The following is a 23,501-nucleotide window of genomic DNA, read 5'->3' as shown; positions in this document are numbered from 1 at the left end:
GTATTTTCAAAGCCCTAAATTAGCTAAAAATTTAGGACATGTTACAAAATTATATATTCTAGAATTTCAGAGAATACTTTAAATATTGGCCGGTTATTTTTCACACAGTGACGTTAACAAGGCAATGTCCTATTGCCTATAACATAAAACACCAACGTGCGAATATTTCAAAACACCTAAATTAGCTAAAACTTTAGGACATGTTACAAAACTATATTTCAGAAAATACTATTGGCCGGTTCTTTTTCACACAGTGACGTTAACTAGGCAATGGCCTATTCTAACCTACACTATTTGTAGAGGTCACGCGTCAATGGTGAGAGCACTGTGTACGGTATTGTGTATAGGAAAACGGACAGTAACTGCAGTATGTCTAAGGCAATGCGTCTCACGTGCGCGTTGTACCCCAATAGGTTGGATTTGTGATATTTTTACTTGAGAAAATTAAATGTTCTGTTTTATTTGTTTTGGAAAATGACTAGATTTACAACTTATGATGGTCTTTAATGGAAAGCATGTCGAATTTGATACCAAATTGAGGTCTACCCACTGTTGCTAACTTATTTTATGATTAATTAAACCAAATAGGTCCTTGGTTGGAGGAGGCGTGGACACGGAGCCAAACAAACTGTATGGAAAGAGTCCAGCACAGTTTGATAGATAATGTGGACTAAATTTAATGAGATACACAAACTTTAGGAAGCGATGAGCGAGTATGAAAAAGGCGCCTGTTGATCAAACTTGGAATGAACTGCACTGATGCGCGCATTACGTAATCATTAAATTCTTCGCAACCAGTCAACCGAATCAAATAAAATTTTCGTAAGTGATTTACAATAAAATTGGCTATGCGCTGCATATCAAATTGTTTGATTCTAATGTCTATTTTTCGACTTACGTTCAATTTTATTCACTCGGTAATTTATTTTCTGGGACACCTTGTATATTTTCTGGTGGGCCTTTTCAAACCCTGTTTGATTCTGACCTCCTCAGATTGAAATGCTCCTAAAAAGAAATAGGCAATTTAAAACTATACAACATGTTCATTTAAAAGTTAATTGGTACACCCTGTATATTTTCTTGCACACTCTGAATATTGATTTCAAGTTAATGGCATTGTAATCTATGTTCTTTATGCTTTCTCGCAATGTATTTACATATCTGTAATTGGTTAAAAAGTTATAACCATTTATATTAAAACTGATGTTTTCACCTTAGAAAAGAGCATGTCACGAAAGAAGGTCCCAACTTGAGACACATGGCCTTATACGGTCACTCTATCCTGATTGTGCTTTTTTAGTTCAATGTCTTGTTTCAAGGACTCTTAAGTTTAAGGGACACTGAACACCTAAAATTGTGAAATAGGTATTTAAGTCATTTTAGGGTTTTCTCGTATTTAATTTCTTTGAAATTTCAGCTTCAATTTGCTTTTATTTGAAAGAAATCGGACATTCGGCTCTCATTTTATGATTCATATTCATATAAATTGTCTTTTACCACTACCATGACTACGCCGAAAAGTAGACCGACGTTAAGATTGATCATATCAGTTCGGGGGCACTGCTAATTCAAAGACGTCTCTGATATCAAAGACAGGTCAGTGATTTCACATACGGGGGTCTGTGATATCACATACGTCGTGCTTTTTTTACAGTTTGGGGCTAGATGCAGCATATCGGAAAGAAGGTGACTGTATCGGAATATGCTTTCCTATGTTTAGCAAATATCTGCCTGTGCAAACATCATATCTATCTGTGCAAATTCTGACAAATGGTCCCAGAAACACTTAGATTGGCAAAATCGAGCCATATCCAACGTTTTGAAGTAACAAAAATCCCAAGTCATGGGGGAGTGAATATTTTGGCAAGGCAAAAAAGGAGGGAACAATGAATTTTTGGCCAGTCAACGAGGGGGGAGGGGAGCGATTTTTGGCACTCATTGTGGCGGCAACTTTTCAAAAATATATTCAAAAATGACTTGTAAAATGGTAGGCCCCTACGGAAACGTTTAGGCCTAACCTCGTGGCCTGACTCTTGCACACGTGCATGGGATGAATTCGGAGAAATATGGACACTTGTATTTTATTGATAGGGGTAGGGTTATGTTATGATTAGGTGGCTCAAAATAGATCAACAAATTACGGTAAACCAGGCGCGTGCCCACTGTCCAGGGAGTGGGGCTTTGGGGCCTGCAGCCACAGGTCTTAAAAAAAAATGAGGGAGACAGAGAGAAAGAGAAGGGAAAGGGAGGGAGAGGAAGGGGAGTGATAGAGCAGTGGCATAGCCAGGCCCGGTTTTTTTGCGGGGTGCTGATTTTGAAAAAGTGTTTCTTTTTTTTTTTTTCCAGGGGGCGATTTTGTAAAAAGTGGACCTTCTTCACAAACTTTGGACCTTTTTTTGACTAAAAAAGCATAAAAACATATTTTTTTGCTCACTACGGTCGTAAATTAGGATTTTGAGGACTTTTGCCTCACCGCACGGCCCCACTCTGCGTACGGGCCTGGGCATAGCCAGTGGGGCAGTATAATGCCCCCTACAAAAATTGAAGGGCGGAAAAGGGAGGTGAAAAGAAAAAGGTCTACTTTTTCGGTCTGATTTCCCAAAAATTGAAAGAAATAACCCGACAACTGAAAACATATATAAAATAACTGCCAATAATACCGGAACGAAAATGTTACAAAAATCAGGACAAAATATTAGCAAAACTGGGTTGAAAATTTTGTTTTGCCACAGCCACCAGGCTCATTTCAATATCCGGGGATTTTAGGCAAACGAAAGGGGAAAAGTGGAAAGAAAACAAGGAAGAAAACAAGAAGAAACGAGGAAGAGTAGGCCTACGTTCTGAGTCATTGCGCATCATAATTATGTTCATGCTTGAAATTTGTGACGGGAAGTCGCATCCACTGGAAATCCATTCTAAAATACATATTATGCATTATCATGACATGGTTATATGGCCTATAGGCTATGCTTAATCATGATGGTCGGAAAAATAAATTAATAATAGGGGCCTAATGCAAAATGATGCACCAATTGGCTTTTAGTTTGAGGATAATATTCCCCTCACAAGTCGGGTCCGTTGAAATCTGTTATGCCCAAAATAATACGAATAATAAGTGTAAACTTTTACACCAAATGACTTTATTGTGCCTTTCATAACTTTTTGAAAATAATTCTCCAACTTCTGAGGGAGCACATCCCCCTCAGGCACCCTTCTCCGTCAAAAAAGAAAAGGCTAACTTGCATTTATCCATATAGGCCTAATTGAGCAGGTTCATACCCATGCAGAAGTCAGGTCCGCAGGAAATTTGTTAAGAATTATAGGCCTATCTTTCATAGATATAATGACTATAGGCCTATTATAGCACATCCCCCTCAAGCAAAACAGAAAAGCCTAAACTTAGGCTGAATTGAAGGAATTATTGAGCACGAGTGTTAAATATAGGCGGAGACTGGGGTAATTGTGGCCCCAGGGTAATTGTGGCCCCTTTGTCTTTATCAGGGTGTCTTTATACTAAGCATTGGTCTAGGTGACTTAACTTTGTATTGTATGAAAGAGTGGTCTTTATGTTACTGTTTGGTGAAAAAATATTCAAATAGCATTAAAATTTTTATGAGGGGGTCTAATTAGCGGAGCGACATCATAAATGGCTCTAAAAAGTGGCAAGTCCACTTTTTATTCATAGGGTGGTACTTATTGGTTGTATCACTGACTATTTTGTATGTGTTTGACATGAAAGGTAATCATAACAGTTCCCATTGATATAACAATTTTATAAAAAAATTGTTTATTTAATGAGCTAAATTTGCATATTATGTAATACCCGGCTTGGGATAAATGTGGCCCCTGTTCATGTCTTAAGCAAATTACTTAATTGCATCTGACCCCCTAAAAAGCTATTTTGGTCATTAATCTGTTATATGTTAATCAAATGAGCCATTTGGGGTCATTATTGAAACAAAAAGACATATTTAGTATGTTTTCAAGTCAAAACAAGGAAGTATAATGAACAGTCAGATCCGGCCGTAGTTTCGGCATGCAAAAATTAGCATAATAACAAGTATTTTACAAAATGCCTTAAAATGCCCTTTTCTAGTAAATAAACCAGTCCAAATGGCCTAGAATTATCGTAATGAATGTAAAACATGTTATTAATAGTTATCAGGAAGAACTGGATTCACAATACTCTTTAAATTCTTTATTTTGTTCAGGGGCCACAATTACCCCGCTTGGGGTAATTGTGGCCCCTAAAATATGTTAATTATTATGCAAATTGCAATATATTTTCCAATTATCTTTATCACATCTTATAGGTACCCATTGCCTCTATCCACTCATGCAGAAATTTTACTTCTCCAGTTCATACTTAAAGAATTACATGGTAAAAATGCAAAAGGGGCCACAATTACCCCAGTTTCCCTGAGCCTAAAAAAAAAAAATATATGCTCGAAAATAACCAATAAACAGTTTTGATGTGTCCGGAGAATTGAAAGTCTGCAAAATGTCGTCGAGGGAGCAAAGTTATTCTGCACCATTTAAGCTCAATTATGAAAAAGAGCAACATTTTTTTAGCATTCTCCGATTTCTCACGTTCACTAGAAAGAGTGTATCCCGAGCCCGCGATTTAATTAATAAATTGGATAGTAACATTAGCAGGAGCTAGCAGGCACTTGGGCTAGCTACAACCCTGTGATCATGCGGCTGGGTTTTGAGACTAGGGAGTATGTGATTTATGAGACGTCTTTGAATTATGATACTGTCAGGTGACTCGGCACTGAAGAGTCTTTGATATCAGAGACGTCTTTGAATTAGCAGTGCCCGCGTACTGAAAAAGTTAAGACGCTTGGCTGCAGTTGATTGACCCTATAGTGCCGACAACTTGATGTCTTGCATTAAATGTCTTGTGGAGTCCATTTTGAATTTGTAACATTTTCACGCCGCAATTGCGTTATGGATCCAATGGCTTGCCATAACACATGAGCGTACTAAGTGCATGTAGTACTTTACCATTGTTTACATTTGCTGGGCGAGACACATGACCGTAATTAAGTTGTTTACAACATCGATGTGATCATGTGCACAGGCCATGGCCATCAGAATAATTCTTTTTAGGGACCATGCAATAATTATGAGCCCTGTAGACGTCTACGTACGTAGTCCACTTGCCCATTTTGCATAGGCCTACTCTGGCTATAAAACGCTGATTTGTATTAATTTGCGTGCAATTGATGGATTTTCATCTGATATTATCAGTCACCATACTCCCTCTAATTCCAAAATCGGAATTGTTTAGTATTGAAGTGAGCAATTATAATTATGCAAGATATGTTGCATTCAATAACTTTTATTGTCACTAATCTCCTAAATCAAAGTACTCTATACTTTGATCTAATATAAACTCTTTATGACCATTTACTAAACACTTTATTTGAGTTCAACGGAATGCGTTCATCATGATTAAATAATAACATTTTTTTAAAATCAAAATTCGAAACAAGGGAAGGACCGGCGCGCCGCGGCATTGAAATGGACGGCATCGGCACGACCGCACGTGCCATGCTGGACCAGTGGCGTATCCAGTGGGGAGGAGGGGGGTGGTGACGGCCCGGTAGCGGTGGGCAAACTTTGAGTTCTGAGGAGTGCGAGCTCAGTGGCGTAGCGACGCCTGGGCGCCACCCACCACCCTTAGGGGGCACCGAATTGGCCAATTCAGCATCCATTCTGCGCCCCCTCCAAGCAATGAATGTCAAAATTTCCGCTCGCATTAGGGGTACTACACCCCTGGCTAATTTTGGACTATTTTTGCATTTTCTCAACAAAATTATAGCACATTGGTGACAAGTAAGATATGTATATTATAGGGGCAAGGACTACAACTACTGTACTGAAAATTCAGCAACTCAAAGCAAGTTGTTATTGATTTATTGATCAAATATTGGTTTTCCCTCATTTTGACTGTAACTCCACAACTGTTGTCTGCGCTGAAATAAAATTTCCAGTGTAGTAGTCCTTGCCCCTATAATAGGGCCTATACATATCTTACGTGTCCCCAATGCGCTATAAGTTTTGAGAAAAATGCAAAAAATAGGCACAAAATTGGGCAGGGGTGTAGTACCCCCTTAAGGCACAAAAATCTGAAAGATCAATTTAAGGGATCTGGAATGAGTGTTTTGACAGTATTTTTGTGGGACATGAGAGCACACGAGCCATATCGAATTGCACTCTGAATACGGAGAATGTCTTTCTGATATCAAATAATTTCCATTTTTTGAAATTCACGATATAATACAAATTTTATGACAAATTATAAACATTTGATATTTTTCACATTTTTTATATGACAGTCCTCGAAGTAAATTTTATGAATCTAATGATATATTTTTAAAGTTTATGTAGCTGGGAGGAAAAGCCTACGATCAATTGAAATTTTTGACCTTTCATAATTGAAGATATGGAATTTTCCCTAAACATGCTATAAGACCTAAATGTTTTTTGGGTATTTTTGGGAAAAAATCCATATCTTCAATACGAAAGGTCAAAATTTCCAATAGATCGTCGGCTTTTCATCCCACCTACATACACATTAAGTATCAATCATCAGATTTATAAAGTTTACTTCGAGTACTGTTAAATATCAAAAATATAAATTTTAATGATTTGCCATAAAATGTGTATTACATTGCGAATTTCAAAAAATCAAAATTATTTGATATCAGAAGGACATTCTCCGTATTCAGAACAGCGGCGGCGGAACGATTTTGAAAGTGGGGGGGCCAGTCAGGGTGATGTAAAAAATAAAAATAATTTGCGCGAAGCGGCCATCGCGTCGCGCTTGCGCGACGTATGGGTGTGTGAAACTTTTGCAGACTGAAGGCCCAATTGAAGCCATTTGGTTGATCATTCTGGCACTATTATTATGTATATTATTTTAGTTTGAAAAATCTAAAAATTGGTTTAATGAAGGCCCAATTTGAAGCCATTCGTGGACAAGTTTTCACTATTATTGTATAAATTATTGCTTTTAGTGCTGGGTGTCCAAAGCAGAAGCGAAAAGGGAATTTGTTTATCCGTACACACTGTGTATTAACACAGGGGAGTTGGAAAATTTGGCAAAATGAAGGTCAATTGAATCCATTTGGCGCAACATTTTTACACTTTTTAACCATGTTAATGGTCTAGAATAGAGATTTGATTATTCAGACATGTTACACATAGCACATTATGGGTTAAAGTGGGGACCAGGCCCCCGATCAAAAAAGTGGAGGGCCACTGGCCCCCTGGCCCCAGTTCCGTCGCCGATGATTCAGAATGCAATTCGATATGTATGATGTGCTCTATTGTCCCACAATAAATACTGTCCAAACGTTCATAGGCCTACCCCATCCCTTAAGAACGAAATTCAACTTCATTATAACCAAAATTAATTAGTGGTAGGACCTATTTGTCCAAATTTTCGCTCGCACCGCGCAATTGTTTCAATATATATTTTGTTTTTGGGTGGGGGCACAATTATGTAGGCCGCGGGTTCCACAACCCCTAGCTACGCCACTGGTGCGAGTGCGATTCACACTCCTTCGCACTCCTTAAATGATTATATTAAGGACAGTGGCGGCACCAGGATTTTTTCGGGGGTATGGCGCGGGGGGCAAAGTGAATTTTTGCCTCAAAACTGGGGATAACTTAACTGGGGGGGCAAGAAAAGAAAATCGGGGGGGCAAATGCCCCTTGCCCCCTGTAGCGCCATTACGGATTAAGGATTGCGATTTATCGCACTTTTAATCTTTAAGCATACACTTGCTCTCGTATATAAATTATATCCATAGCCTAATCACACTCATCAATCATCATTCTCTATGACATTCGTCACAAGTTTGAGGTGTGCTATTTATCACACACGTCAACTTTTTAAATATTGTTATGACTGTTTACTTACTTATTTATTTACTTAGTGTTTTCTGTCTAGCCTTCTTTCTTTCTTTCTTTCTTTCTTTCTTTCTTTCTTTCTTTCTTTCTATTTTATTTATTTATTTTAGTTATTTATTTTTGTATTTAATACAATTAAAAACAAACATGTTTTTCAATTGGTTGTTTGTTTTCTATTACATTATTTCTTTATTTATTTATATACTTCTTTATTTACTTATTCATTCATTTATTTCATTATGTATTTGTTTATGATTTCTTTCTTTCTTTCTTATTAATTAATTATTTATTTATTGACTTATATATTAATTAATTAATTAATTATTAATTTTAATTAATTAATTAATTAAATAATTAATTAATATTAATTAATAAATTTATTTATATATTTATTTATTTATATATTTATTTATATATTTATTTATTTATTTATTTATTTATTTATTTATTTATTCATTCATTTATTGGTGCTGACAAAACTTTTATAATAATAATCATTGATAATTAGGCCTTTACCGGTATATAATAATTTATTCATTTATTTGTTTTGTTTTTTTATTTTGAATTTCGGTACGTAGCGCATGCGTGGCAAACTGCCGCCACCTGATTGGTGCGGTTAAATCACATGACCGGACCATAACGCCATTTTAACTAATCGCTGTCAGTGTCTTCATTGACGATATAACCAGGAGAATTTGGGGTGAAGTGGAAGTAAATTAACCATTTTTGGCTACCATTATGAGCGCAGTTGATATTGACAAGTTTTCTGGACCTTCCAGGCCGATTATCGCATTATAGTTCGGTGAGTTATAGTAAATTTTGAAAAGTTTGTACTCTGTGTCGGCGAGGCAGTCCAACTGCCATGCCGCGCTATCAACCGCGCTAGTGCGGGCGCTAGTGATGTTGTCTGATGATGTAGCATGCATGATTAGCATAGTACAGGGATCTATACCAGGGCTGTCAACTTTTTGGAATTGCTTGGCGTGAGACAGAGCCGTACTGGGATTTGTACTGGGACAATGTTCATTTTGACCCATGATTATTGAGCCATGGTGTTCGTTAATCTGAAAAGTGGGGGAGGTGCAGTGGTATGGACAATAAATTATTTTGATGGTGCGTGAGATTTTACTCATTTTCCAGCATTTTGCGTGAGATTTACTACCTAGGGTGAGATTATACTACCTTGGCGTGAGACCGTGAGAAAGTGACCCAATGCGTGAGACTCACGGCCAATGCGTGAGAGTTGACAGCCCTGATCTATACGATGATTTTTATAGAAGGGTGGTATAAAATAAAATTCAAATTGAGAAAATATTCTAGGTATGACTTGTACTATGATTAGCCCGACGCGTCATGGCCCTATTGGTTCCTTCCTCACCATAGGAAGGAGCTGAGAAGGAGTTCGTTCGCCCTTTTGAGGATGGGGCATGTTCGCCCTATATCTTCCCCGGGCAGACTTACCCCAAACTGGCGGACCTGCCCCATCAGCGTATTATGCAAAATATTTATAATTATACCATTAAAGAAGGTAAAACTTCTGAAAAGCGTATTTTTAAAAGTTATGTGGTATCAGTATTACTCATGCCACCGTTTATGTCCTAATCCATAATCTCCCCGAAGTTGTAAACATGATACGTTTAAGCTCACTTTGAACCCCTACATTTTACCCTGACCCGACCCCTAGTGCAACAAATTTAGTGACTCCCCAGAAGAGAATGAATGCCCTGTATACTCTTGCTAAATGTTTGCATTTATTATGTTATTGTTGTGCAATGTTTAAACTTTTTTGTGATTAGGGTGAACTTACCCCACCATATGGGCGAACCTGCTCCAATAAGCCCTTTCGCAATTTCGGAAAATTGCAACTGCGCATGCTCAGACATCGTCACACAGTTCTTCAACAAGAGATAAACACGAGGAGGCTGCAGTGCGTTTCCAATGCGGTGAACTGTGCCGTTTGCATAAAAACATCTTGTACTGGAATTATGCCAATTATTTTGTCTTTATTTCTTCATGATACATTGTATTTGATTAAATATATTGATATCATGAAGAAATAAAGACAAAATAATCGGCATAATTCCAGTACAAGATGTTTTTATGCAAACGGCACAGTTCACCGCATTGAAATGTACAGTAGCCTCATCGTGTTATCTCAATTTATCGGCAAATATTACCCATGATGCACCATGATCTGAAATTGCGAAAGGGCTTATATGGGGCAAGTTTGCCACTTTGCAAAACTTTTTTGTTTGCTCTATCCTGTTGCTATTGTAAGGCCTGTAGTTCTGGGATTGTGGCTGTATATAGCTAAGACATAGGGCTTTTACATGGGCTAATCAGGTCATGCCTAACCTTAAAATTTACATCGCTAGGCTGTTCAGAAAAATATAGGGCGAACACTCCCCGCTCTCCCCTACGTCGGGCTACTGCATGATGGGTTGCTGGTGGCTTGCTTACCACAGTTGTCCAATAAATAATGTATGGGCCCGAGATATCATGGGCCTGGACCCGGGTATAAACGTGACAGGCCTAGGCCTACACTTTTTTAAGCTATCAGTATCACATTGATTGAATAGTAGATGTAGGCCTATTGTTCAACATTGCGTAAACATAACACCCCTCGGGTCAAATGAGATATCACTGCATTGCAACACAATTGCATGATTTCAATTAGAGTTTGCACTAATTTGCACAAGGCTCCCTTAAAGCTTAAATAACTTTTTGCCTAAACTCCTGTGATCGAAATTGTAATTAATGCTCAGTTATTTATCCAGAATAAATAAAAATTAATTAGCACATGATCAAACTCGGTACACACAAACAGAGGAAACAAAATGATGTCTCTCTTTTGCCCTGTTTTTAAGTTTTGATAGTTTTTGTCATTTTTTTTAAAAAAATCAGGACCCATGTTCAGGGATTTTGTTATATGAAACACGACTGATTTGACAGTTTTTGTAAATTGGGACCCATATTTAGGGTTTTCTTGTAAAATGGAACCAATTAGAGTGGCACATCCCTGTATACCTACGTGAGGGATTGTTGAGTGGCTCGAAGTCTTACGAAGTGTCACCTAAATGTGGACCAGTATAACATTTAAATTTCACAATGAGTGAAATGAGTGTGACGTCGATCAAACACAATATTCAGTTTTCAATTTCAGTACTTGGCTCATTCTGAGAGCTTTATTTTGCTAAATTTATATGCCATCATAACTAGATTGACGGTTAATCTAGAGATATGGCCATTTTGTGTTGATCATAATAATAAAATACAAAGGAAGTTTAATAATAATATTGACTCTTATATTCCGACTCATAATTCTTGATCATCAGAGCCAACTTGGGTACGCACAGATATTTGCGTCAAGAGTAGGCCTACTACACACAGACCAAATAGAATTGACCAATTACGGTCTTTGGTCGCACAATCGTGTTCCATGAAAAGTACGCAGAAGGCACATCCTTTCATGATCAAGAATTAGATATTTTGCTATAGTAATTAGTATAGAATTAATGAGGTCCCACAGATTTTAAAGTCAAGTTACAGAACTGAGACGGCCCTTGACGTGTGGGGTTAAATATCAAACTGTTTGAATGCTTTTTTAGCATGTTTAGTGCAGCTCTTACAAGTTGTCCTAAATGAATCTAAGCCAAATATGATTTCTGTATAACAGCAGATTAAGAGGTAATATTGTTTTTGAGTAGGTTAGGCCTAGATGTACGGTAATGAAAGTATTAGTTTTCCTGTCACCCGCCCACATTCACTTTTGAATTTGACCACAACTGTCATTATTTTCATAAAAAAGTCAATTGTCTGAAAATTGAGATGGAAATAATCAAAATTGAAACTCTCAAAAATATCTGACATCCCCTGCTGATCATAATCAGCAGTTTTTCTTCATCATGTTTCAAGTGATTACAAAAATTGCAAATTTCTTTTCATTTTAATATAAACAAATTCAAATCTTTTCTCAATCTTTCACTGAAAAAAATGTGACATGAAACTAATCATTTCATTTCATTAGCCTTATGTACTGCACAGAAAAATCATTTTTGGAGGTACGGTCTTGTGAACCAATCTGTTTACAATGTCAATGCCAGTGACCCCCTCCCAGGGTCTCAGGTTCAATTTATATACTTTAATAATGGTGAGGTTAACTAAACATGCTAAAAGGTGGTTTTTAATTTGAATTGAAAAAAAAAACAGTTCATGATTTCCCAGTGTTTATGTAGCATTGCATCATTAATTGACATGTACCAGTACGCTATGTTATTTCAGTGATCTCTTAGTCCTAAGAGTGCAAGAATAATTTAAAACTTTCAACTGAAATATTATATCAGATACTTGATTCGATTTAGTTTTGGCATGAAAAAAATGAGCAATGTCACAATGTTTCCCCAACTCAGTGGCATAGCCATTGGTGAGGATCAAGAGGGATATTTCAGGGGTGGGTTCACAAGTTCACAATTTTAATTTTCACACATAATTTTTTCGGGGTGACTTTTTAGGTTGAGCACAGTCATTGATGATGTTGCATTTCCTTTAACATGGTGCCAATAAACACTTATGTTGTGGGCAAAGCTTGTGGTTCAAAACCGCCTTGTCTTTTGAATGTGCTAACATAAATATTAAACAACACTGTTTTTATATTTACGTCTCAGATGCTTCTACCTACGATTCTACCCTTCAGAATATAGAATAATGACAAGAGGATAGCAGCCTGACAGAACTGAGCTAGGCTAAAAGATGATATCATGTTTTCCCCATTGAATATTAAAATGATTTGAATCCAGCCATCGTTATGTGTCGAATCCGCATTGAAATAGAACTGCAGAGCTTCAACAATGTGATAATGTACTACATATAATAGGCAGCACTTCAGATGAGTTCAGATAAGTAACTGTTTGAAATTTGTAATTTGAAAATGATTAAAATGTATTTGACTGTTTTGAGTTGCATTGGTAAATCTATTACAAATGTTTCACATGCTGTGTTGAGTTACAACTTAAATGGCATTACAAGAGTTTTGCATGCTATCTGGAGTATATTGCGCGGTGTTACAAGTGCATTGCATGCAGTGTTGAGTTAAAGTTAATGTTGTATTGTGTTAAAGGAATTTTGCATGCAGTATTTTGTTACAGTTCTTTTGCATGATGATGCAAATGTTTTGCCTGCAGTATTGAGTTAAGTTCTTTTGCATGGTGTTACAAATGTTTTGCATGCAGTATTGAGTTACAGTTCTCTTGCATGACGTTACAAATGTTTTGCATGCAGTATTGAGTTACAGTCCTTTTGCATGGTGTTACAAATGTTTTTTGCATGTAGTATTGAGTTACAGTTCTCTTGCATGGTGTTAGAAGTGTCTTGCATTCAGTGTTTAGTTTCAATTTCCTTGCATGATTAATGTTTTGCATGCAGTGTTGAGTTATTTATCTTGCATGATGTTACAAATGTTTTGCATGCAGTGTTGAGTTACAGTTCTCTTGCATGAAGTTAAGAATGTTTTGCATGTAGTGTTGAGTTACAGTTCTCTTGTATGATGTTACAAATGTTTTGTATGATGTGTTGAGTTACAGTTCTCTTGCATGATGTTACAAATGTTTTGCATGCAGTGTTGTGTTACAGTTCTCTTGCATGATGTTACAAATATATTGCATACAGTGTTGAGTTATAGTTCTCTTGCATGATGTTACAAATGTTTTGCATGTAGTGTTGAGTTACAGTTATATTGCATGATGTTACAAATGTTTTGCATGCACTGTTGAGTTGCAGTTCTCTTGCATGATGTTAAGAATGTTTTTCATGTAGTGTTGAGTTACAGTTATCTTGCATGATACAAATATGTTGCATGTAGTGTTGAGTTACAGTTCTCTTGCATGATGTTACAAATGTTTAGCATGTAGTGTTGAGTTAGTTATCTTGCATGATGTTACAAATGTTTTGCATGCAGTGTTGAGTTACAGTTATCTTGCATGATGTTACAAATGTTTTGCATGTAGTGTTGAGTTAGTTATCTTGCATGATGTTACAAATGTTTTGCATGTAGTGTTGAGTTACAGTTATCTTGCATGATGTTACAAATGTTTTGCATGCAGTGTTGAGTTACAGTTATCTTGCATGATGTTACAAATGTTTGCATGTAGTGTTGCGTTACAGTTCTTGTGCATGATGTTACAAATGTTTAGCATGTAGTGTTGAGTTACAGTTATCTTGCATGTTACAAATGTTTAGCATGTAGTGTTGAGTTACAGTTATCTTGCATGTTAAGAATGTTTTGTATGATGTGTTGAGTTACAGTTCTCTTGCATGATGTTAATGTTTTGCATGCACTGTTGAGTTGCAGTTCTCTTGCATGATGTTAAGAATGTTTTTCATGTAGTGTTGAGTTACAGTTATCTTGCATGATACAAATATGTTGCATGTAGTGTTGAGTTACAGTTCTCTTGCATGATGTTACAAATGTTTTGCATGTAGTGTTGAGTTACAGTTATCTTGCATGATGTTACAAATGTTTTGCATGTAGTGTTGAGTTAGTTATCTTGCATGATGTTACAAATGTTTTGCATGTAGTGTTGAGTTACAGTTATCTTGCATGATGTTACAAATGTTTTGCATGCAGTGTTGAGTTACAGTTATCTTGCATGATGTTACAAATGTTTTGCATGTAGTGTTGCGTTACAGTTCTTGTGCATGATGTTACAAATGTTTAGCATGTAGTGTTGAGTTACAGTTATCTTGCATGTTACAAATGTTTAGCATGTAGTGTTGAGTTACAGTTATCTTGCATGTTAAGAATGTTTTGTATGATGTGTTGAGTTACAGTTCTCTTGCATGATGTTAAGCATGTTTTGCATGTAGTGTTGAGTTACAGTTCTCTTGCATGATGTTACAAATGTTTTGCATGTAGTGTTATGTTACAGTTTTCTTGCATGATGTTACAAATGTTTTGTATGATGTGTTGAGTTACAGGTCTCTTGCATGATGTTACAAATGTTTTGCATGCAGTGTTGAGTTACAGTTCTCTTGCATGATGTTAAGAATGTTTTGCATGTAGTGTTGAGTTACAGTTCTCTTGCATGATGTTAAGAATGTTTTGCATGTAGTGTTGAGTTACAGTTCTTGCTTGCATGATGTTACAAATGTTTTTCATGTAGTGTTGAGTTACAGTTCTCTTGCATGCTGTTACAAATATATTGCATCCAGTGTTGAGTTACAGTTCTCTTGCATGATGTTAAGAATGTTTTGTATGTGTTGAGTTACAGATATCTTACATGATGTTACAAATGTTTTGCATGTAGTGTTGAGTTACAGTCTTTTGCATGATGTTACAAATGTTTTGCATTCATGAAGTGTTGTTAGTTTTCTTGCATGATGTTACAAATGTTTTGTATGATGTGTTGAGTTACAGTTCTCTTGCATGATGTTACAAATGTTTTGTATGATGTGTTGAGTTACAGTTATCTTGCATGATGTTACAAATGTTTTGCATGTAGTGTTGAGTTACAGTTATCTTGCATGATGTTACAAATGTTTTGCATGCACTGTTGAGTTACAGTTATCTTGCATGATGTTAAGAATGTTTTGTATGATGTGTTGAGTTACAGTTATCTTGCATGATGTTAAGAATGTTTTGTATGATGTGTTGAGTTACAGTTCTCTTGCATGATGTTACAAATGTTTTGCATGTAGTGTTGAGTTACAGTTCTCTTGCATGATGTTACAAATGTTTTGCATGTAGTGTTGAGTTACAGTTCTCTTGCATGATGTTACAAATGTTTTGCATGTAGTGTTATTTTAGTTTTCTTGCATGATGTTACAAATGTTTTGCATGCAGTGTTGAGTTACAGTTCTCTTGCATGATGTTAAGAATGTTTTGCATGTAGTGTTGAGTTACAGTTCTCTTGCATGATGTTACAAATGTTTTGCATGTAGTGTTGAGTTACAGTTCTCTTGCATGCTGTTACAAATATATTGCATGCAGTGTTGAGTTACAGTTCTCTTGCATGGTGTTAAGAACGTTTTGTATGATGTGTTGAGTTACAGATATCTTGCATGATGTTACAAATGTTTTGCATGTAGTGTTGAGTTACAGTTCTTTTGCATGATGTTACAAATGTTTTGCATTAATGAAGTGTTGTGTTACAGTTTTCTTGCATGATGTTACAAATGTTTTGTATGATGTGTTGAGTTACAGTTCTCTTGCATGATGTTACAAATGTTTTGCATGCAGTGTTGAGTTACAGTTATCTTGCATGATGTTAAGAGTGTTTTGTATGATGTGTTGAGTTACAGTTCTCTTGCATGATGTTACAAATGTTTTGCATGTAGTGTTGAGTTACAGTTCTTTTGCATGTTACAAATGTTTTGTATGATGTGTTGAGTTACAGTCCTCTTGCATGATGTTACAAATGTTTTGCATGTAGTGTTGAGTTACAGTTCTCTTGCATGATGTTAAGAATGTTTTCCATGTAGTGTTGAGTTACAGTTCTCTTGCATGATGTTACAAATGTTTTGCATGTAGTGTTGAGTTGCAGTGTTCTTTTGCATGATGTTAAGAATGTTTTGTATGTGTTGAGTTACAGTAATCTTGCATGATGTTACAAATGTTTAGCATGTAGTGTTGAGTTAGTTATCTTGCATGATGTTACAAATGTTTTGCATGCAGTGTTGAGTTGCAGTTCTCTTGCATGATGTTACAAATGTTTTGTATGATGTGTTGAGTTACAGTTCTCTTGCATGATGTTACAAATGTTTTGCATGCACTGTTTGTCCCAAGTGGAACAGTGCCACAGGACAAAATGTAATAACAGTACATGTTGAACAAGTGTTTGTCCCAAGTGGAATAGTGCCACAAGACAAAATGAATTATTAACTAGATTACTTCCATTAGAGCATGTTGATCCACATGGTTGTCCTAAGTGGAACAGTGCCACAGGACAAAATATAGTAACAGTACATGTCCCAAGTGGAATAGCGCCACAGGACAAAGTGTAATAACAGTACATGTTGAACCCATTTTTGTCCCAAGTGGAATAGTGCCACAGGACAAAATGTATTATTATATAGATTACTTTGATTAGAGCATGTTGAGCCCCGTGGTGGTCCCAAGTGGAACAGTGCCACATGACAAAATGTAATAATAGTACATGTTGCACCAGTATTTGTCTGAAGTGGAACAGTGCCACAGGACAAAATGTAACAACAGTACATGTTGAACCATGCAGTGTTTGTCCCAAGTGGAATAGTGCCACAGGACAAAATGTATTATTAACTAGATTACTTTGATTAGTGCATGTTGAACTCCATAGTTGTCCCAAGTGGAACAGCGCCACAGGACAAAATGTAATAACAGTACATGTTGAACCAGTGTTTGTCCCAAGTGGAACAGTGCCACAGGACAAAATGTAATAACAATACATGTTGAACCAATGTTTAAGTGGAATAGTGCCACAGGACAAAATGTATTATAAAGTAGATTACTTTGATTAGTGCATGTTGAACCTCATAGTTGTCCGAAGTGGAACAGTGCCACAGGACAAAATATATTATAATCTAGATAACTTTGATTAGTGCATGTTGAACCCCATAGTTGTCCCAAGTGGAACAGTGCCACAGGACAAAATGTAATAACACTATAACAGTACATGTTGAACCAATGTTTGTCCCAAGTGGAACAGTGCCACAGGACAAAATGTATTATAATCCAGATTACTTTGATTAGTGCATGTTGAACCCCATAGTTGTCCCTAGTGGAACAGTGCCACAGGACAAAATGTAATAACAATACATGTTGAACCAGTGTTTGTCCCAAGTGGAATAGTGCAACAGGACAAAATGAATTATTAACTAGATTAATTTAATTAGTGCATGTTGAACCCCATAGTTGTCCCAAGTGGAACAGTGTCACAAGACAAAATGTAATAACACTATAACAGTACATGTTGAACCAATGTTTGTCCCAAGTGGAATAGTGCCAAAGGAAAAAAAGGAAGGTTTCCTGTGCCACAGGACAAAATGTATTATTATCTAGAATACTTTGATTAGTGCATGTTGAACCCCATAGTTGTCCCAAGTGGATCAGTGCCACAGGACAAAATGTAATAACAGTGCATGTTGAACCAGTGTTTGTCCCAAGTGGAACAGTGCCACAGGACAAAATGTAATAACAATACATGTTGAACCAATGTTTAAGTGGAATAGTGCCGCAAGATACACTGTATCATAAAGTAGATTACTTTGATTAGTGCATGTTGAGCCCCATAGTTGTCCCAAGTGGAACAGTGCCACAGGACAAAATGGAATAATAGTACATGTTGCACCAGTGTTTGTCCCAAGCGGAATAGTGCCACATGACAAAATGTATTATTATCTAGATTACTTTGATTAGTGCATGATGAGCCCCATGGTTGTCCCAAGTGGAACAGTGCCACAGGACAAAATGTAATAATAGTACATGTTGCACCAGTGTTTGTCCCAAGTGAAATAGTGCCACAGGACAAAATGTAATAACAGTTCATGTTGAACCAGTGTTTGTCCCAAGTGGAATAGTGCCACAGGACAAAATGTATTATTAACTAGATTACTTTGATTAGTGCATGTTGAACCCCACTGTTGTCCCAAGTGGAACAGTGCCACATGACAAAATGTAATAACAGTACATGTTGAGCCAGTGTTTGTCCCAAGTGGAACAGTGCCACAGGACAATGTATTATTAACTAGATTACTTTGATTAGTGCATGTTGAGCCCCATAGTTGTCCCAAGTGAAACAGTGCCACAAGACAAAATGTAATAACAGTACATGTTGAACCAATGTTTGTCCCAAGTGGAATAGTCCCACAGGACAAAATGTATTATTATCTAGATTACTTTGATTAGTGCATGTTGAGCCCCATAGTTGTCCCAAGTGGAATAGTGCCACAGGACAAAATGTAACAACAGTACATGTTGAACCATGCAGTGTTTGTCCCAAGTGGAATAGTCCCACAGGACAAAATGTATTATTAACTAGATTACTTTGATTAGTGTATGTTGAGCCCCATGGTTGTCCCAGGTGGAACAGTGCCACAGGACAAAATTTAATAATAGTACATGTGGCACTAGTGTTTGTCCCAAGTGGAATAGTACCACAGGACAAAATGTAATAACAGTTCATGTTGAACCAGTGTTTGTCCCAAGTGGAATAGTGCCACAGGACAAAATGTATTATTAACTAGATTACTTTGATTAGTGCATGTTGAACCCCACTGTTGTCCCAAGTGGAACAGTGCCACATGACAAAATGTAATAACAGTACATGTTGAACCAGTGTTTGTCCCAAGTGGAATAGTGCCACAGGACAATGTATTATTAACTAGATTACTTTGATTAGTGCATGTTGAGCCCCATAGTTGTCCCAAGTGGAACAGTGCCACAATACAAAATGTAATGACAGTACATGTTGAACCAATGTTTGTCCCAAGTGGAATAGTGCCACAGGACAAAATGTATTATTATCTAGATTATTTTGATTAGTGCATGTTGAGCCCCATAGTTGTCCCAAGTGGAATCGTGCCACAGGACAAAATGTAACAACAGTACATGTTGAACCATGCAGTGTTTGTCTCAAGTGGAATAGTCCCACAGGACAAAATGTATTATTAACTAGATTACTTTGATTAGTGTATGTTGAGCCCCATGGTTGTCTCAAGTGGAACAGTGCCACGTGACAAAATTTAATAATTGTACATGTGGCACCAGTGTTTGTCCCAAGTGGAATAGTACCACAGGACAAAATGTAATAACAGTTCATGTTGAACCAGTGTTTGTCCCAAGTGGAATAGTGCCACAGGACAAAATGTATTATTAACTAGATTACTTTGATTAGTGCATGTTGAACCCCACTGTTGTCCCAGGTGGAACAGTGCCACAGGACAAAATTTAATAATAGTACATGTGGCACTAGTGTTTGTCCCAAGTGGAATAGTACCACAGGACAAAATGTAATAACAGTTCATGTTGAACCAGTGTTTGTCCCAAGTGGAATAGTGCCACAGGACAAAATGTATTATTAACTAGATTACTTTGATTAGTGCATGTTGAACCCCACTGTTGTCCCAAGTGGAACAGTGCCACATGACAAAATGTAATAACAGTACATGTTGAACCAGTGTTTGTCCCAAGTGGAATAGTGCCACAGGACAACGTATTATTAACTAGATTACTTTGATTAGTGCATGTTGAGCCCCATAGTTGTCCCAAGTGGAACAGTGCCACAATACAAAATGTAATGACAGTACATGTTGAACCAATGTTTGTCCCAAGTGGAATAGTGCCACAGGACAAAATGTATTATTATCTAGATTATTTTGATTAGTGCATGTTGAACCCCATAGTTGTCCCAAGTGGAATCGTGCCACAGGACAAAATGTAACAACAGTACATGTTGAACCATGCAGTGTTTGTCTCAAGTGGAATAGTCCCACAGGACAAAATGTATTATTAACTAGATTACTTTGATTAGTGTATGTTGAGCCCCATGGTTGTCTCAAGTGGAACAGTGCCACGTGACAAAATTTAATAATAGTACATGTGGCACCAGTGTTTGTCCCAAGTGGAATAGTACCACAGGACAAAATGTAATAGCAGTTCATGTTGAACCAGTGTTTGTCCCAAGTGGAATAGTGCCACAGGACAAAATGTATTATTAACTAGATTACTTTGATCATTAGTGCATGTTGAGCCCCATAGTTGTCCCAAGTGGAACCGTGCCACAAGACAAAATGTAATAACAGTACATGTTGAACCAATGTTTGTCCCAAGTGGAATAGTGCCACAGGACAAAATGTATTATTATCTAGATTACTTTGATTAATGGTGCATGTTGAGCCCCATAGTTGGCCCAAGGGGGAAAGTGCCACAGGACAAAATGGAATAATAGTACATGTTGCGTCAGTGTTTGTCCCAAGTGGAATAGTGCCACAGGACAAAATGTATTATTATCTAGATTACTTTGATTAGTGCATGATGAGCCCCATGGTTGTCCCAAGTGGAACAGTGCCACAGGACGAAATGTAATAATATCTAGTACATGTTGCACCAGTGTTTGTCCCAAGTGGAATAGTGCCACAGGACAAAATGTAATAACAGTTCATGTTGAACCAGTGTTTGTCCCAAGTGGAATAGTGCCACAGGGCAAAATGTATTATTAAGTAGATTACTTTGATTAGTGCATGTTGAAACCCATTGTTGTCCCAAGTGGAACAGTGCCACAGGACAAAATGTAATAACAGTACATGTTGAACCAGTGTTTGTCCCAAGTGGAATAGTGCCACAGTACAAAATGTATTATTAACTAGATTACTTTGATTAGTGCATGTTGAGCCCCATAGTTGTCCCAAAGTGGAACAGTGCCACAAGACAAAATGTAATAACAGTACATGTTGAACCAATGTTTGTCCCAAGTGGAATAGTGCCACAGGACAAAATGTATGGAAGAGTGCCACAGGACAAAATGTAACAACAGTACATGTTGAACCATGCAGTGTTTGTCCCAAGTGGAATAGTCCCACAGGACAAATGTAACAACAGTACATGTTGAACCATGCAGTGTTTGTCCCAAGTGGAATAGTCCCACAGGACAAAATGTATTATTAACTAGATTACTTTGATTAGTGTATGTTGAGCCCCATGGTTGTCCCAGGTGGAACAGTGCCACAGGACAAAATTTAATAATAGTACATGTGGCACTAGTGTTTGTCCCAAGTGGAATAGTACCACAGGACAAAATGTAATAACAGTTCATGTTGAACCAGTGTTTGTCCCAAGTGGAATAGTGCCACAGGACAAAATGTATTATTAACTAGATTACTTTGATTAGTGCATGTTGAACCCCACTGTTGTCCCAAGTGGAACAGTGCCACATGACAAAATGTAATAACAGTACATGTTGAACCAGTGTTTGTCCCAAGTGGAATAGTGCCACAGGACAATGTATTATTAACTAGATTACTTTGATTAGTGCATGTTGAGCCCCATAGTTGTCCCAAGTGGAACAGTGCCACAATACAAAATGTAATGACAGTACATGTTGAACCAATGTTTGTCCCAAGTGGAATAGTGCCACAGGACAAAATGTATTATTATCTAGATTATTTTGATTAGTGCATGTTGAACCCCATAGTTGTCCCAAGTGGAATCGTGCCACAGGACAAAATGTAACAACAGTACATGTTGAACCATGCAGTGTTTGTCTCAAGTGGAATAGTCCCACAGGACAAAATGTATTATTAACTAGATTACTTTGATTAGTGTATGTTGAGCCCCATGGTTGTCTCAAGTGGAACAGTGCCACGTGACAAAATTTAATAATAGTACATGTGGCACCAGTGTTTGTCCCAAGTGGAATAGTACCACAGGACAAAATGTAATAACAGTTCATGTTGAACCAGTGTTTGTCCCAAGTGGAATAGTGCCACAGGACAAAATGTATTATTAACTAGATTACTTTGATCATTAGTGCATGTTGAGCCCCATAGTTGTCCCAAGTGGAACCGTGCCACAAGACAAAATGTAATAACAGTACATGTTGAACCAATGTTTGTCCCAAGCGGAATGGTGCCACAGGACAAAATGTATTATTATCTATATTACTTTGATTAATAGTGCATGTTGAGCCCCATAGTTGGCCCAAGTGGAACAGTGCCACAGGACAAAATGGAATAATAGTACATGTTGCGTCAGTGTTTGTCCCAAGTGGAATAGTGCCACAGGACAAAATGTATTATTATCTAGATTACTTTGATTAGTGCATGATGAGCCCCATGGTTGTCCCAAGTGGAACAGTGCCACAGGACGAAATGTAATAATATCTAGTACATGTTGCACCAGTGTTTGTCCCAAGTGGAATAGTGCCACAGGACAAAATGTAATAACAGTTCATGTTGAACCAGTGTTTGTCCCAAGTGGAATAGTGCCACAGGACAAAATGTATTATTAAGTAGATTACTTTGATTAGTGCATGTTGAAACCCATTGTTGTCCCAAGTGGAACAGTACCACAGGACAAAATGTAATAACAGTACATGTTGAACCAGTGTTTGTCCCAAGTGGAATAGTTCCACAGGACAAAATGTATTATTAACTAGATTACTTTGATTAGTGCATGTTGAGCCCCATAGTTGTCCCAAAGTGGAACAGTGCCACAAGACAAAATGTAATAACAGTACATGTTGAACCAATTTTTGTCCCAAGTGGAATAGTGCCACAGGACAAAATGTATGGAAGAGTGCCACAGGACAAAATGTAACAACAGTACATGTTGAACCATGCAGTGTTTGTCCCAAGTGGAATAGTCCCACAGGACAAAATGTATTATTAACTAGATTACTTTGATTAGTTATCTTGCATGATGTTAAGAGTGTTTTGTATGATGTGTTGAGTTACAGTTCTCTTGCATGATGTTACAAATGTTTTGCATGTAGTGTTGAGTTACAGTTCTTTTGCATGTTACAAATGTTTTGTATGATGTGTTGAGTTACAGTCCTCTTGCATGATGTTACAAATGTTTTGCATGTAGTGTTGAGTTACAGTTCTCTTGC

This window comes from Amphiura filiformis, chromosome 14 (genome assembly GCF_039555335.1).
Source record: "Amphiura filiformis chromosome 14, Afil_fr2py, whole genome shotgun sequence".
Taxonomy (NCBI): domain Eukaryota; kingdom Metazoa; phylum Echinodermata; class Ophiuroidea; order Amphilepidida; family Amphiuridae; genus Amphiura; species Amphiura filiformis.
Note: the sequence above shows the minus strand (reverse complement) of the source record.